We start from the raw sequence: 13,264 nt of genomic DNA, 5'->3' as shown, positions 1-13,264 counted from the left end.
GCTTCTCTGACTCTCACCCTCCAGCTTCTGTTTTATATTAACCCTTATGATAACATTGGACCCACTGGATGATCCAGGATAATCTCTCCATCTCAGGATCTTTAAGTTAATCACAGCTGTAAAGTTCCTTTTGCTATGAAAGGTAAAATATTCACAGGTTCTGGGGGTTATAATGTGGACATCTTTTTCGAGGGGCCACTATTCTGTCAAATAATGGAGCTTAGGGAGGGATGAATAGAGCCCATTCCTTTTCTCTTATAACAACAAGCTCCTCTTTCCCCCCCCTAAACATCATTTCACTCTGCTCCAAAGGTCCCGTGATCTCCCACTAGTTTGGTGATTCACTGGAAGGGCTCATACAACTTGACAAGTTATGGTCATGGCTAAGGTTTATTACAGTGAAGGATATAGTGCAGGAGTAGCAGGAAGGGTATCTAGGGGCAAACATTAGAGAAGTGGCGTACAGGTTTCCAAGTCACCCCTCTCTGCAAGGGCCGTGAGAACATGCGTTTCTCTCTGGCTGCAAACTAGAGACATGAGTGAGATGTCTCCACCAGGTGCATATCATGAATCTTCCTGCTGACACAGAACAGTGCTGACCACCTGCCCCATCCTGACCCACAGCCTCGGGTGTACAGAATAACCTCACTTATCAGTGACTATGTGAACATTCCAGGTATTTAGTCCTCAAGGTGACCAAGAGTCACTGTCATGGCTCTGGGCATTCCTGGAGACAAATAAGAACTAAATGAAAGAGGCATTCTGCATTAAACCTTTCTTTGCACACTCCTCAAATGGAGAATGTGCATTCCCTCCCTACCCGTCTTTGCCTCCTGCCCCAGTGGGGTAATCCTGGATTCGCCAGTGACTTCCCATCACTGCAGCTAAGATTTCTGTGTCTTTCTCTGTGTCAACGCTGTACTAGATCCTGAGGAGACAGAGAGGTAAACCTTCATTCCTGGTCCTACTCTCAGGCAGCTCATGGGATCATAGTTACCTATTACTGCACAACAAATGACCCCAAAACTTAGCTCAAAACAATCACATATACTGTCTCATTGGAATCATGCATGGCTTTGTCTACAGGCTTCTCACAAGGTTGCAGTTAGTATTGGCTGGGACTGCAGTCTCATCTGAAGACTCGACCGAGGGTGGGTCAGTTTCCAAGCTTGTTCATGTGCTTGCTGGCAGGATTCAGTTGCTCACAGACCGTGGAACTCAGGGCTGTTCTGGCTATTGGTCAGAAGCCCCCTCAGTTCCTTGCCACATGGATCTCTCTAACATCTCACAACATGGCATCTGGCTTTCATCACAGCAAATAAGAGAAAGCCAGCAAGACAGAAACCAGAGTCTTTTTATAACCTAATGGCAGACTGGCATCCTGTTACTTGCCATATTCCATTCGTTAGATGCGAGTGGGTCCAGCTCACACTCATTTCCCCTCTGCTCCAACTGGGTCCCTTTGTAAGCCCCTCTGTACAAAGAAAGACACTTACTTAGGGTGCTAGGAGTTAAGAGGTCTATTGTCTTGCTAATTAACTCATGAAAAGGTGTGAGGATATATTTCTCCAACTAGAAGTGATGTACGAGCCAACTAACAGCCTACTGTCACACCTGTCTAGAGGGGCAGTGTCGGGGTGCCTGCCACATTCCTCATCCTGCAGGAAAGAGGCCAAGTCACCTAGTAGGTGGTCTGCAATCAGATGCCCAAAGGCTTTACCTGGAGGCTCACCTGTTCAGTATTTTCAGCAACACTTTGGACGAAGGCAGAGAAGACATGTGGGATTCTTCACAAATCCACACAAATCAGGGGAGTGGGGTGTCAAAAAGAGTAGCAGATAAGATGTGATTTCTGTACCCAGGGCATAAGGGCTGAGCCTTAAGGAAGGAGGAAGGAACCCCTTCCCAGGACAGAGGCCACTGATGATGCGGGACAGAGGGACAAAGAGAGAGAAGGAGGGGGAAGGGTTCAGTCTGGTCAGACTCCTTCATGCCCGGCCACTCACTGCCCCTCTAGCAGCTGTTTGCTGCTCGTCACAAGGAAACCCTCTTCCCAACACCTACTGCACATAAGGGTGGCACTCTCAGCTCTACTTTAAAGCAAGACCCCCATTCTTCATCCCCTTCACCCATTGCCAAATGCATGTTTGAAGCGACAGATGTGGGTGGGGTCTCTGGGGGCTAACCACCTCCCCTCATTGTGCCCAGAGTCAAGTAGGAATCCCAAGAGGCCTGGCTCACTCCTCCCAGGTCCCTTACCTGCCTATACTCCTCCTTGTGCCCTGGACCAAACCAGCAATTGCCATGGCAGTTCCATGTGGAAGCTCCCCTGATGTGGCCAATGTCCTCCACGTATTATCTCAATTATATACAAATCCAAGATACAGATGATGAGAGCCACAGAATAACCTCTCCTGGGTCACAGGTTAAGTGGCAGCACTGGGTTTTTTTGTTTTGTTTTGTTTTTAAGATTTTATTTATTTATTTGACAGAGAGAGACAACGAGAGAGGGAACACAAGCAAGGGGAGTGGGAGAGGGAGAAGCAGGCTTCCCGCCAAGCAGGGAGCCCAATGCAGGGCTCGATCCCAGGACTCCGGGATCATGACCTGAGCTGAAGGCAGACGCTTAACGGCTGAGCCACCCAGGCACCCCAGCACTGGGGTTTGGACACACATCCATTCCAGAGCCCATGTCCTTGCACTGTGTCCTGGTGTCTGCTGCCAGGCCTGCCCATGAAAGGATCCAGCAAAGATGACTCAACACCCAGGCCCAGAAGTCTCTGGTGGGGCTGATGCATTTCCAGCTTCACATCCCAGCGAGGGGTCCAGGCTGAGTTTGGAGCAGAGAGGCCGAGAGCTGTGTCACCAGACAGGGAGCCCCTGGTGGAGGAGCTGCAGTTTCACTGGGCTGGACAGACCATCACCCTCAGAGGTGATGCTGAAGCCAGGCCAGCCAAATGGCAGCATAGCCGAAGCTTAGGAAGAGGATGGCTTTCAGCAAGACCAGGAATAGGAAGCTGGCAGAGAGCAGGAAGGACCTGGTCGAGGAAATGGGGTCAAGAGAAAGTGGCTGCAGCACACCTGTGAAAGAGGTCCCCACCTTTGGACCCTGAACCCAGCACATGCATATCATGTGACCATCATCAGCTCCCTATTCTGGTTCTGATCATCTGTTCCCCAGAGGCACAGAGAGACAGAAGAGAGAGCAGAAGGGAGAATGGCTCACTATGTGGGGAGCACTGGGCTCCATGCTTCGCCCTGTTTGTCTCATGTGGCTTCACAATGACTCTGTAAGTCTGCTCTGTCATCATGCCTGCAGCAGCTTGTATTTTCCAGAAGTGGCCACAGCAATATTTCTAGTCCTGTGTGCTCTTCCAGAAGCCTGACATCTCTACGGAATGGTGGAATCTATTTCCCATCCCTTTGAAGCTGGGTGGGCCTGTGACTGTTCTGACTATGGAACATGGCGGAAGTGATGTGTGACTTCTGAGAACAGGTCAGAGAAGGAGAGAGCGCCCACCTGGCTCTCACGGGACACTTGCTCATAAACCCAGCCGCCATATTGTGAGGAAGCCCAGACCACATGCAGAGGCCACAGGTGGGATTCCAGCCAACGGCCTCGACTAATGCCAGGTGAGTGAACAGCAGCATGTAAGTGAAAGAGCTTTTCAGTGATTGCAGCCCCCTGTGTTTGAGCCTTCCAGCTGAGGGTCCAGACATCCTGGAGCAGAGGCAAATTTCCCTACTATACCCTGTCCAAATGCTTGACAAAAATAAGAATGTTCTTAAAGGTGGAGAGAAAGTAGACTGAGGGGCCTTGAGAGTCAGGATTTTCTTTTTGCTTCATTTATCCCAAACATGGAAATATCCCAGACTGGAGAAGCAAGCAACTGGGAAATAGTAACAGGCACAGGTGGGGAATGAAAAAAAGTCTCCACAAAAGCCACCTCTCTTGCCAAAGAACCAGGAAAGGGTCAGCCTAGCAAAACGGAAGCTTAGACATTATATTCTCGACCTCCAGCCAACCCACAGAGAAAATGGGGGACCCCCCTGTCCTCGCAGGGCAGCACAGGCAGCGTGGGGAGAATAGCTGCTAGGCACTCAGCCCCTCCCAGCCAGGGATCTGAGCAGTGGAGAGAAGACAGAACCTCGCCCATCAGGGTTCAGACAGCCTCCTGGGAGTGCCGGCTGGTTCAGATCACGCTCTGTGTACTTCTACAGGCCCGCACGCATTCCAGCATGAGCTCGGGGGTACTGTCAGCCAGGTGGCGTGGTCTGCAGCCTGCACTGCACTGACCAGGGCTCTGCCTGGTTCACTCCTGGGGTCTCCGGTACCTGGCCCAGCATCTGCGCTATATGGGCTTTAATGAGCATGAACTGAAGGCAGAACAGAAGGGACGAGAGCAGCCTGGAGATGGTTTGGGAGAGACAAAAGAAGGCTCTGCCAATGGGATCAGATTATTTTTATTAACCAAGTGTTAAAAAACAAAAAAATCAACTGAGTACATTGGAAGATCTTACAGGCTTTATTATTACTTATTAGTGGTGGGAGAAAAGTAGCAAAGGCTGGACTTTGTTGCAGCTCGTAGCCTCCAGGCCACTTGCCTGAGGCATAGAGATTGTAACAGTCTACAGCTCCCTCCAGGACTTCCTTTAATGTTTTACGCTTTGCTCTTGTCAGTGTCCCTTCCCTCTGAACCGAAAACATGCCCCTACAAGACAGGCATTAGCAACCACCTTTCAAACATATGGCCCACTGATGTTCATCTGAAGGCTCTGGTCACTGATGTTTTCTGAGACAGTGGTAAATACTCTTATCTTAACAGCAGCTAGCCTCTCCAGGTCCTGGGTGATGAGCGCACAGAAGGCTGGCTGCGGACAAAGCAGAAACTGACACCCGCAACCCCCCACCGGGTATGTACATGACTGCCCTAAAGGACAGAGAAATAGTTAACCGATAGAGACCACAATCCTGCAAGACTGAAGTCTCCCTCTGTTTACAAAAGTCTTAGCAGTTTACAAGAACAAAACATTTGTATCAATAGCCTAGCTTCCGGAAGGGAATGTAGATACAATTGAATGTCTTTATAACCTGCAGCCCATCGACAGATACTCAAAGCAGGCAGAGTGTAATGTTCCTCCAGGAAGTTCCAGACTATCTCCATGTTAATTCCTTGCTAGAGGGAAAAACAACCTTAACTTGACAGTGGCAAGGCCTCCTGTACCCTGTGAGTCTTCTTTAACATATGAAAGTATTTTCTCAACCTCCCTTTTTCCTTACCTCCCCCAAGCCCATAATAAACAATCAGCCACCCCTCACAACCCAGGGCTGCCACTTGCTCTCTCTGCCCTGGGGTCCAGTCTCCGAGCTTTAATAAACCACCATGTTACACCAAAGAGGTCTCAAGAATTCTTTCTTGGTCGTCGGCTCCGAACTCCACGCCACTGAACCTCACCGATACCCCACAACCTCATCACTGGAGACCTTGCTTCTAACATGCCTACAATCCGTAGACCCACATTATTCCCTAACCCCCACTAACTGGAAGTATGTGATCAGTCACTCCTCACAAGCCAGCCCTTTCTGCTCACAGGTCCTGTCCCCGTGCTGTAATAAAAGCACCTTTTGGCACGAAAACATCTCAAGAATTCTTTCATGACGCTTAGCTCTGGCCCCAAATCATTATTATCACGAATCATGGGGTGGGGGCTGGTGGCCCAGGGTGAAAAATTTCCCCCAAAGCAGAACAAAAGAAGTTTATTGACTACACTGCCGGGGGCAGCAGGGAGGACAGCAAAGGAGAGACCGTCTGCCACAAGGTCGTGGTGAGTGGCCGCAGTTCAGGGTGGAGTGTGAAGTTATGGAACGTATGGAATTCCCCCCCTTTCTGGTGATCTTAGGAACTGTGCCAGGTTGTAACTGGTCGGTGAGGGCCTATGGCTGTTTTGTGGTGGGTCGCTTCACCGGCCTGTTTGCCTCAGGTCACGTGGGCCCTCCTGCCTTGCTCAGGTTCCAGTGCTCAAGCCTGTTGCCTAAAAGTGGCCTCTACAAGTCAGGTAACATCCCATCCAGAGACGCTCCTAAGAACTGTACAAAATGGAAGGTTTTTATACGAAAGAGGGTGGGGCAAGGAAGTTACTAGCAAAAGAAAATAAAGATTGTCCCAGGCGAGGTCACCTTCCCTTAGGGGGAAGAGCCGGAGAATCAGGCAGATTCCTTCACAATCTCAGACTGATTGGGTTAGAATTCACCTCCTGGGAGAGCCGGACGCTGCTGTTGGGTCAGCTATAGAGTTTTGGCAGGGCCTTCACGTGAGACTCTGCTTGGGGGCTGCTTCTTTCTAACGCAAGCAACACACTGAAAATAAAGGAGATTGAAAACTGGGATCAAAGCCCAATTTCCATCCTCAAGCAATGAATTCATGGAAAAAGACCTCTCGGCCCTCTTTTGACTTGCAAACTTAGCTCCCATAGAAAAAAATGCCCCTCGGGCTGAGTTCCGGTGTGTGAACAGACTCGCACTCGCACTCGGCTTTCCCAGGCTTTCTTGGGAAGGTCTTCATTTTAGAGGATCACAAAAATTAGCTTTTATACTTAAATTTATTTTTCTAATAATTTAACATCAGCTTAGACGCTGCCTCATTTTTTACATCTTTATTCAAAGAAATTCGTTCAATAAATATCAAAGTTATTTCTTTCTTGCTGTAACACAACGTGCGCGGATCACAATTAGAGGCTCGTGTGAGCGGAGCTGCCGGTTTCCAGGGGAGCCGCATCGGAGAAACGCGGACTTTTGCCCCAGGTCCCACCGCTGCAAGACTGCGGAGGCAGGAGCGGAGCCAGGTCTTTGCACTACTGTTTGTTGTCTAAAAGTGAAGTCATTGAAAGTGGACGGGGATGCTAGTCAAGATCACAGCACCTTGATCGGCATAAAAAGGGGGGATGGGTGCTCACCGTCACCACCCAGGGTCTCTCCAGACAAGACAGGAAATGGGGAAGGAATTCCAGAGAAGGGAGCTGTTGTTAGGGACAAACACAACGGGCACGTGCGTGGACGTGTTGCTGATGAGGTTGTGGGATATCGGTGAGGTTCAGTCCGGAGCCGACGACCAAGAAAGAATTCTTGAGGTGTCTCTGGTGCAAAATGTGGTTTATAAAAGCACGGGGACAGGACCCCAGGGCAGAAAGAGCTGCTGCCCCGGGTTATGAGGGGTGGCTGATGTATACTATGGGCTTGGGGGAGGTAAAGAAAAAGGGAGGTTGAGAAAGTACTTTCATATGTTAAAGAAGACTCTCAGGGTACGGGAGGCCTTGCCACTGTCAAGTTAAGGTTGTTTTTCCCTCTAGCAAGGCATTGACATTAAGATGGTTGGGGGCTTCCTGGAGGAGGGTCACACAGGTCCCACCCAGGAGTGGGGGCTGGGGAAGGTTGCAGGGTGTCAGCTTATGCTTTGTCTTCAGCCAGCCTTCTGCTCCCTCATCATTGCTACTGGCTGAGTTGTATCCCCCCAGAATTCAGATGTGGAAGTCCTAACCCACAGGGCATCAGAATGTGACTGTGTTTGAAGATAGTCTTTAAAGAGGTGATGGGGGGGGCACTGGGTGGCTCAGGCAGTTAAGCATCCAACTCATGGTTTTGGCTCAGGTTGTGATCTCAGGTTCGTGTGATCAAGCCCCGCATTGGGCTCCCAGCTCAGCAAAGAGTCAGCTTGAGATTCTCTCTCTCTCCCTCTCCCTCTGCCCCTCCCCCTGCTCTCTCTCACTCCCACTAAAATAAGTAAATAAATCTTCAAAAAAAATGAAGAGGTGATTGGAGTAAAATGAGGTCGTCAGGGTCAGCCCTAATCCAATGTGACTGGTATCACTGTCAGAAGAGATTAGGACACGAATACACAGAAAGGAAAGGCGGCGTGAAGACACAGGGTATAGACGGTGTCTACAAACCAAGGACCGAGGCCTCGGGAGAAGCCAACCCTGCAGACACCTCCATCTCAGACTTCCAGCCTCCAGAACCGTGAGAAAGTCTAATTCTATTATTTAAGCTGTGCGGGCTCTGTGCTTCGTTACGGCAGACTGAGCATAGGACTGAACGTCTGTGACTCCCCCAGCCCTCAAGTTTATACATCGAAACCCTAATCCCAGTGTGATGGAAGGGCCTTTGCAAGGGGCGGGGGGGGAATCTGGTCGGAAGGTGGAGTCCTCATGAATGGGACCGTGCCCTCATAAGAGGCCAGAGCTCATTCACTCCTTTTCTGCTGCTGCGTAAGGATACAAAGAGAGGTCGACCATCCGCAAGCCGGGCAGAGGGCCCTCTCCCGAACCCGGCCGTGCTGGCTCCCTGCTCTTGGACTTCCAGCCTCCAGGCCCGTGAGGAATAGCTGTTCGTTCATAAGCCGCCCAGTCGGGGTCCTTCCTTAAGCTGCCTGAACTCACTGAGACACATTGCCACATACACAGGCAAGGAGCACACGGAGCTCTAGATCAACCACTGGCCACGTGGCCTGGTGCTGAGACACACACCAACCCCACCGCCACCCCCCCACCCCACCCCCGCCTTGTCCTCAGGAAATAGGCACAGGAAAAATCTTGGCATGTCACCAATGGGGAAGTGAGCCGTGCCACGGCAAATGGGGCACTTCTGTCAAGCTAAGAGGCTGGGTGACAGGGGACACTTGGAAAATCAGCTGCCAGCAGTGCTGACTGGAGTTATTTCCTCCTGACAAGCAGAGGGGACTCGAACTGTGGCCACGGCTCTCCAGCAGGGAAGGCAAGGCCACCTGTTTCCTGTAAGAGACACACAAGTCTGCTCGAGGGATAAGGAAGAGCATGTGACCACCCTGATTAGAGCCCCTTTGTCACCAGTTAGACCCCGAGACCTGACCTTCTCCGCCCACCTGCTCGGACTCACTGGTCTCGGCCTTACACTTTTCCTTAAGGTCTCCTTTCTGGCTCTCCTCTTAACTCAGGGGAAGGAGACCTGAAACCACTCTTCGGGTGACAGCCACTATCCTGGCAAGGCCTCCCTCCAGGGGCACCTGGGGGGCTCAGCAGATTAAGTGTCTGCCTTCAGCTCAGGTCATGATCCTGGGGTCCTGGGATGGAGCCTCGCATCAGACTCCCAGCTCCGCAAGGCGTCTGCTTCTCCCTCTGCCAACATCCCCCCCCCCACTCACTCACTCTCTAAAATAAATAAATAAAATCTTTTAAAAAACAGAAAAAGACCTCTCTCTGAAGGCCCAGATCACCTGACCTTTTGAGCTAACCACCCCTCTCAACTCATGGACCATGGAAGGACCCCCTAGAATGACCTACCATTACCTTTACCTCATTATAATACTAAAATCTCTACCCAGGGAGGGGCCTCAGCCTCACTGACTTAACACACTATATATGCAAAGACAGGTTTCTCTAAGGCGCGTACGCTACCTCATGCCCACGTCTACCAGGACGGCAAGCTCTCCCCACATAAACAGTCATCCTAACCCCGAACAAAAGGAACCCACTCACCCTCTCTTGGGGAGTCACGGCTTTGGAAGCCATTGCCTGCGATCTCCTTATTTGCTGCAAATGAAAGGTTTCTTTGTGCCACAACTCAGCCTGGTGCAGTTTCTGACTCACGCAGGAGCAAACTCACATTGGCTCCGTTACACCACGGGCTTCGGAAGCCCTTCCTGCTCCCTCAGATGGGCCTTTCTCTGGAACCCCATAAGGGAGAACCCTCACAGCACATGAGACCGAAGTTAAAATCGGACCTCAGCAAGCGTGGAAACTGCTTGTGTTTCATGTGTCTCTGCACCAGAACAAAAAAAACAAAAAAAGATTAATTTTTTTAAAAGGTGGGGGGAAGGAAATCAGAACACTCTTTTCCCCCCCTGGAACCAGGGTGCAGTACTTCCTCCAGAGGCTTCACACCCCACGGCATGGAGGCAAAGCTCTCTGTCACCTCCCCTCCTGCCCTCCCCTCCACCACCGGGTGAGCAAGACCAGCTCAGGGGCCCTGGACACCTATCCGCACTGAAGGTTCACCCCCTCACGCACCCACTTTACAGGTGAGAAAATGGAGAGAAGCCCAGAGAGATTAAGAATTGTTTCCCCAAAGGGCAAAACTAGAAACTTTCCAGATCAGGATGGAACAGAACTTTGGCTTTGCTTGGGTCTCCGGATTGCCATCAGCAGGACCACCAACCGTCTGGAGTGGGAGCCTGAATGCTGGGCATCCCTCCGATTCCCTTGCTCGCTCCCTAGTGAGGCCCTGCTCCCTCCACCTCCCCTGCTCCAGCCCACCAGGCGTGCTCCTCCTGCTGGAACTGGCCCCCCACCACCAACCTGGGACACAGAGGGGCAGAGCCGGATAGAGTCTCATTGTTCTCTTCCTCAGCTGCCAAAATCGAGGGAGCGTCCACGTCAGCTGGACTGAAATCGCTTTCATGTCCCTTACTGCTTCCTTGTGTCTCTTTTTTCTACACTTCAGCTTGTTTTCCCATCATATCAAAATTTGGGAAAATACAGTTGTTCAGAAAGAGAACAGGAAGGAAAGCTATTAATAGTGACAGAAATGCTGTGGCTTTAACTCCCTTAATAATTAGCTTCACGGGGCACCCAACTTCTACAAAGAATCCCACAACTTCCCAAAACAGACAAGTCACATTTTTATTTATCACTGCATCTTCAAATGTACTGACCACGCAGATGTTTCTGGAGTCAGGACTGAAGCTGGACGTTTGTAGAGCAAGTCTTATTAAAACTGCTGATGTGGACCTTAACATATTATATTATTGTTAATTTAATAATCATTTAATGAGTATCTGCTAGGTACCAGCCCCTGCTTCTTCCTCTCCCACTCTCTCTGCTTGTGTTCCTTCTCTCGCTGGCTGTCTCTATCTCTGTCAAATAAATAAATAAATAAATAAATAAATAAATAAATAAATAAATAAATAAAATCTTTAAAAAAAGAAAAGAAAAGAAAAGAAAAGAAATGGCACATCAGCCAGGATCCAGGTAGCAGGTACATGGCGCACGCAAGATGGTGTAATTGAGGATAATTTAATGAGGGGGATAGGTTATGATGGTACAGGAATGAGTTAAGGGAAATCAACAAAAGATAGAGAATAAACCCGGGGCTAGCCGCAGCACAGAGCCCTTACCACCGCGAAGTGAGGAGAGGGAGGAGAGAGGATAAAAACCGGAACCCACAGAGCCCTTGCATAAACCTCCCAGCAGTTGAGGGTGAGGGCCACCTGGCAGGAGCCGAGGCCCTTGATGGAGGGACACAGACCCTCCCAACCCAACAGAGACACACCTTTCTTTCTGCCCTTCTACCTCCCACTCCCCATTAGCTGAACCCCACCGGAAGTTGGAGAGTGAGGTTATGCACCCTCTCCAATAAGACTAAGAACCTCTCCGGAGCAGGTCCCATATATGATTCATCTTAATACTCCCAGTGTTTAATATCATGACTGGCTCGTAACAGGTGCTCAGTAAACATGCTGCATGAATACATGAATGAATGAATGTCCATCTGCCTGGCAACCACTTGATAATTCCCTTCCAAAACCATGTGAAATGGTACAGTGACCCCCAAGCATGCCCACGGAATTAGTTTGAGACACTGGTTGCCCTAGAGAAATAGGTCATCCTGACATTAGTCACCCAACCACTTCACACAAACATGACAGGTGTCCCAGCTCAGATAAGAAACCAGAAAGCAGGCAGACTCCAGGTGGACTCCAAGGGTCTGTCTACATTGGAGAGAGGAGCTTGAGATCAGAAGAAGCAGGGGAGGGGGAGGAGAGCCAGGGGTCTCTCAAAGCCCTTCTTCCTGCACCTGAGCTTGGGCCTAGCCTGTGAGGAGAGTGGCTACAGGTGGCTGCTGATAAAGCTGTCCTCACCAGTCCTCTGTGACACATGGAGGGACAAGTAACATTGCCTCAGGGCCTCATGACAAAGTGTGATCCAAAAACGGGAAGAAGGACACAGAAGGCCACTCTGGGGCCCCAGGGGCCAGCAGATCTGAGCTCACCTAGAGACACTGACACTGGTGTCCAGGGACATGCCCACTGCCATTTCACTCAGGTGACTTCAGTGAGTAGAGCAGAAGGTGGCCTAGAATCTGTGCGAACCATCCCCGAGACACCCCTGGGGCACTGCCAGAAGGACTGAAACTTTGATGGGGGTGGGAGTCTAGTGCCAAGAATGAAGTGTGAGTGGGGTCTCACCGCCATCACCCCCATAGGCATAAAGGGCAGGGGGAGAGGCAGTTTTCATAGATCTTGGTAAAGGCTTTGGTCTTCATTGAAAAAGCATGGCAGCCAATTCTTCCGTAAGACTGATCCCATGGGTCACAGCTGATACTCGTGTGTTCAACTCCTACAGTAAATGTGAGATTCAGTGCCAGTCATGGGTCTCTGATCACCTCCCTCCTGGGTCTACAGCCTTCAGGAAAGAGCACCAGCGTGATTCATTTATCCTGTCACTGAATGAGTATTCATCTGCTTAGTGCCCGCCATGCTCAGGACACTAGGTAGGCTCTAGGGACTCAAGTAAGGCAGTGCTCTTGTAAGTTTATTCTACCAACATTTAGAAACACCCGAGAGGTGGGGGCAGATATAAAGAAGGGAGACCAACTAATAAATCCGTAAACAATAGTAAAGGCAGATGGGGTAAGCAGGACTGCTGCCCCAGGCAGCTTCCTGGATTAGGAGATGGTTCCAGGTCTTGAGCCCTGGGAGATAAATGGAAATCTCGAGTTTAGGGTCCACGTTGGTTTGATCAAACAGAGCCTTAGAGTCTTACAGCAGAGTCGTCCCATATCACTGTCCATTTGGGGAGTGGTACCACTGCCTCAAGCACGACCTGGCAGTGGTTTGCCCTTGGCCACTCATCACAGGCCACAGGTACAGACGAGCCATCAGCTCTGATTATCCTCTTAAACCCATCAGAAAGGACTCCGTGCTGTTGTAGACAGAAAATGCAGGTCTTTGTCCAACTCCCTTCAGCCGTCTTTCTAAAGCAACTTCGCCCAGATCACAACACAGAGCAGGTTCAGGATTAGGGGAACTTCCAGCAGGAGCAGAAGCAGGGAGGAAAGGCTGATGAGCAAGGACCTGTGGGACAGGGACCCATGGGGACAGGTGACGAGTGGCTCATCTGTCCCTTCGTTTCTTCCTCAGGGTCCACTGTGGTCCCTAACCCACACTCATTTTAATAACTGGCCCATGCAGGACCCCAGAGGAAGGCTACCAGGTGAGAAAGATGCTAAAAGTAG

The 13,264-nt window shown here is 50.4% G+C and overlaps 1 long non-coding RNA gene across 1 annotated transcript; it reads right to left on the bottom strand.

Annotated features, from left to right (window-relative positions):
- Positions 1 to 8,576: 8,576 nt before the first annotated feature.
- LOC103665713 lies at positions 8,577 to 10,454 on the bottom strand. Its single transcript, XR_569360.1, has 3 exons — positions 10,327 to 10,454; positions 9,508 to 9,790; positions 8,577 to 8,784 (listed from the first exon to the last, which is right to left on the bottom strand). It is a non-coding gene; the product is annotated as an uncharacterized LOC103665713 (long non-coding RNA).
- Between the last annotated feature and the right edge of the window lie 2,810 nt (positions 10,455 to 13,264).

The sequence above is a fragment of the Ursus maritimus genome, unplaced genomic scaffold, assembly GCF_017311325.1.
Source record: "Ursus maritimus isolate PB19 unplaced genomic scaffold, ASM1731132v1 scaffold_24, whole genome shotgun sequence".
Taxonomy (NCBI): Eukaryota; Metazoa; Chordata; class Mammalia; order Carnivora; family Ursidae; genus Ursus; species Ursus maritimus.
The sequence above is the reverse complement of the archived record's forward strand: the minus strand, read 5'-3'. Positions and strand labels throughout refer to the sequence as shown.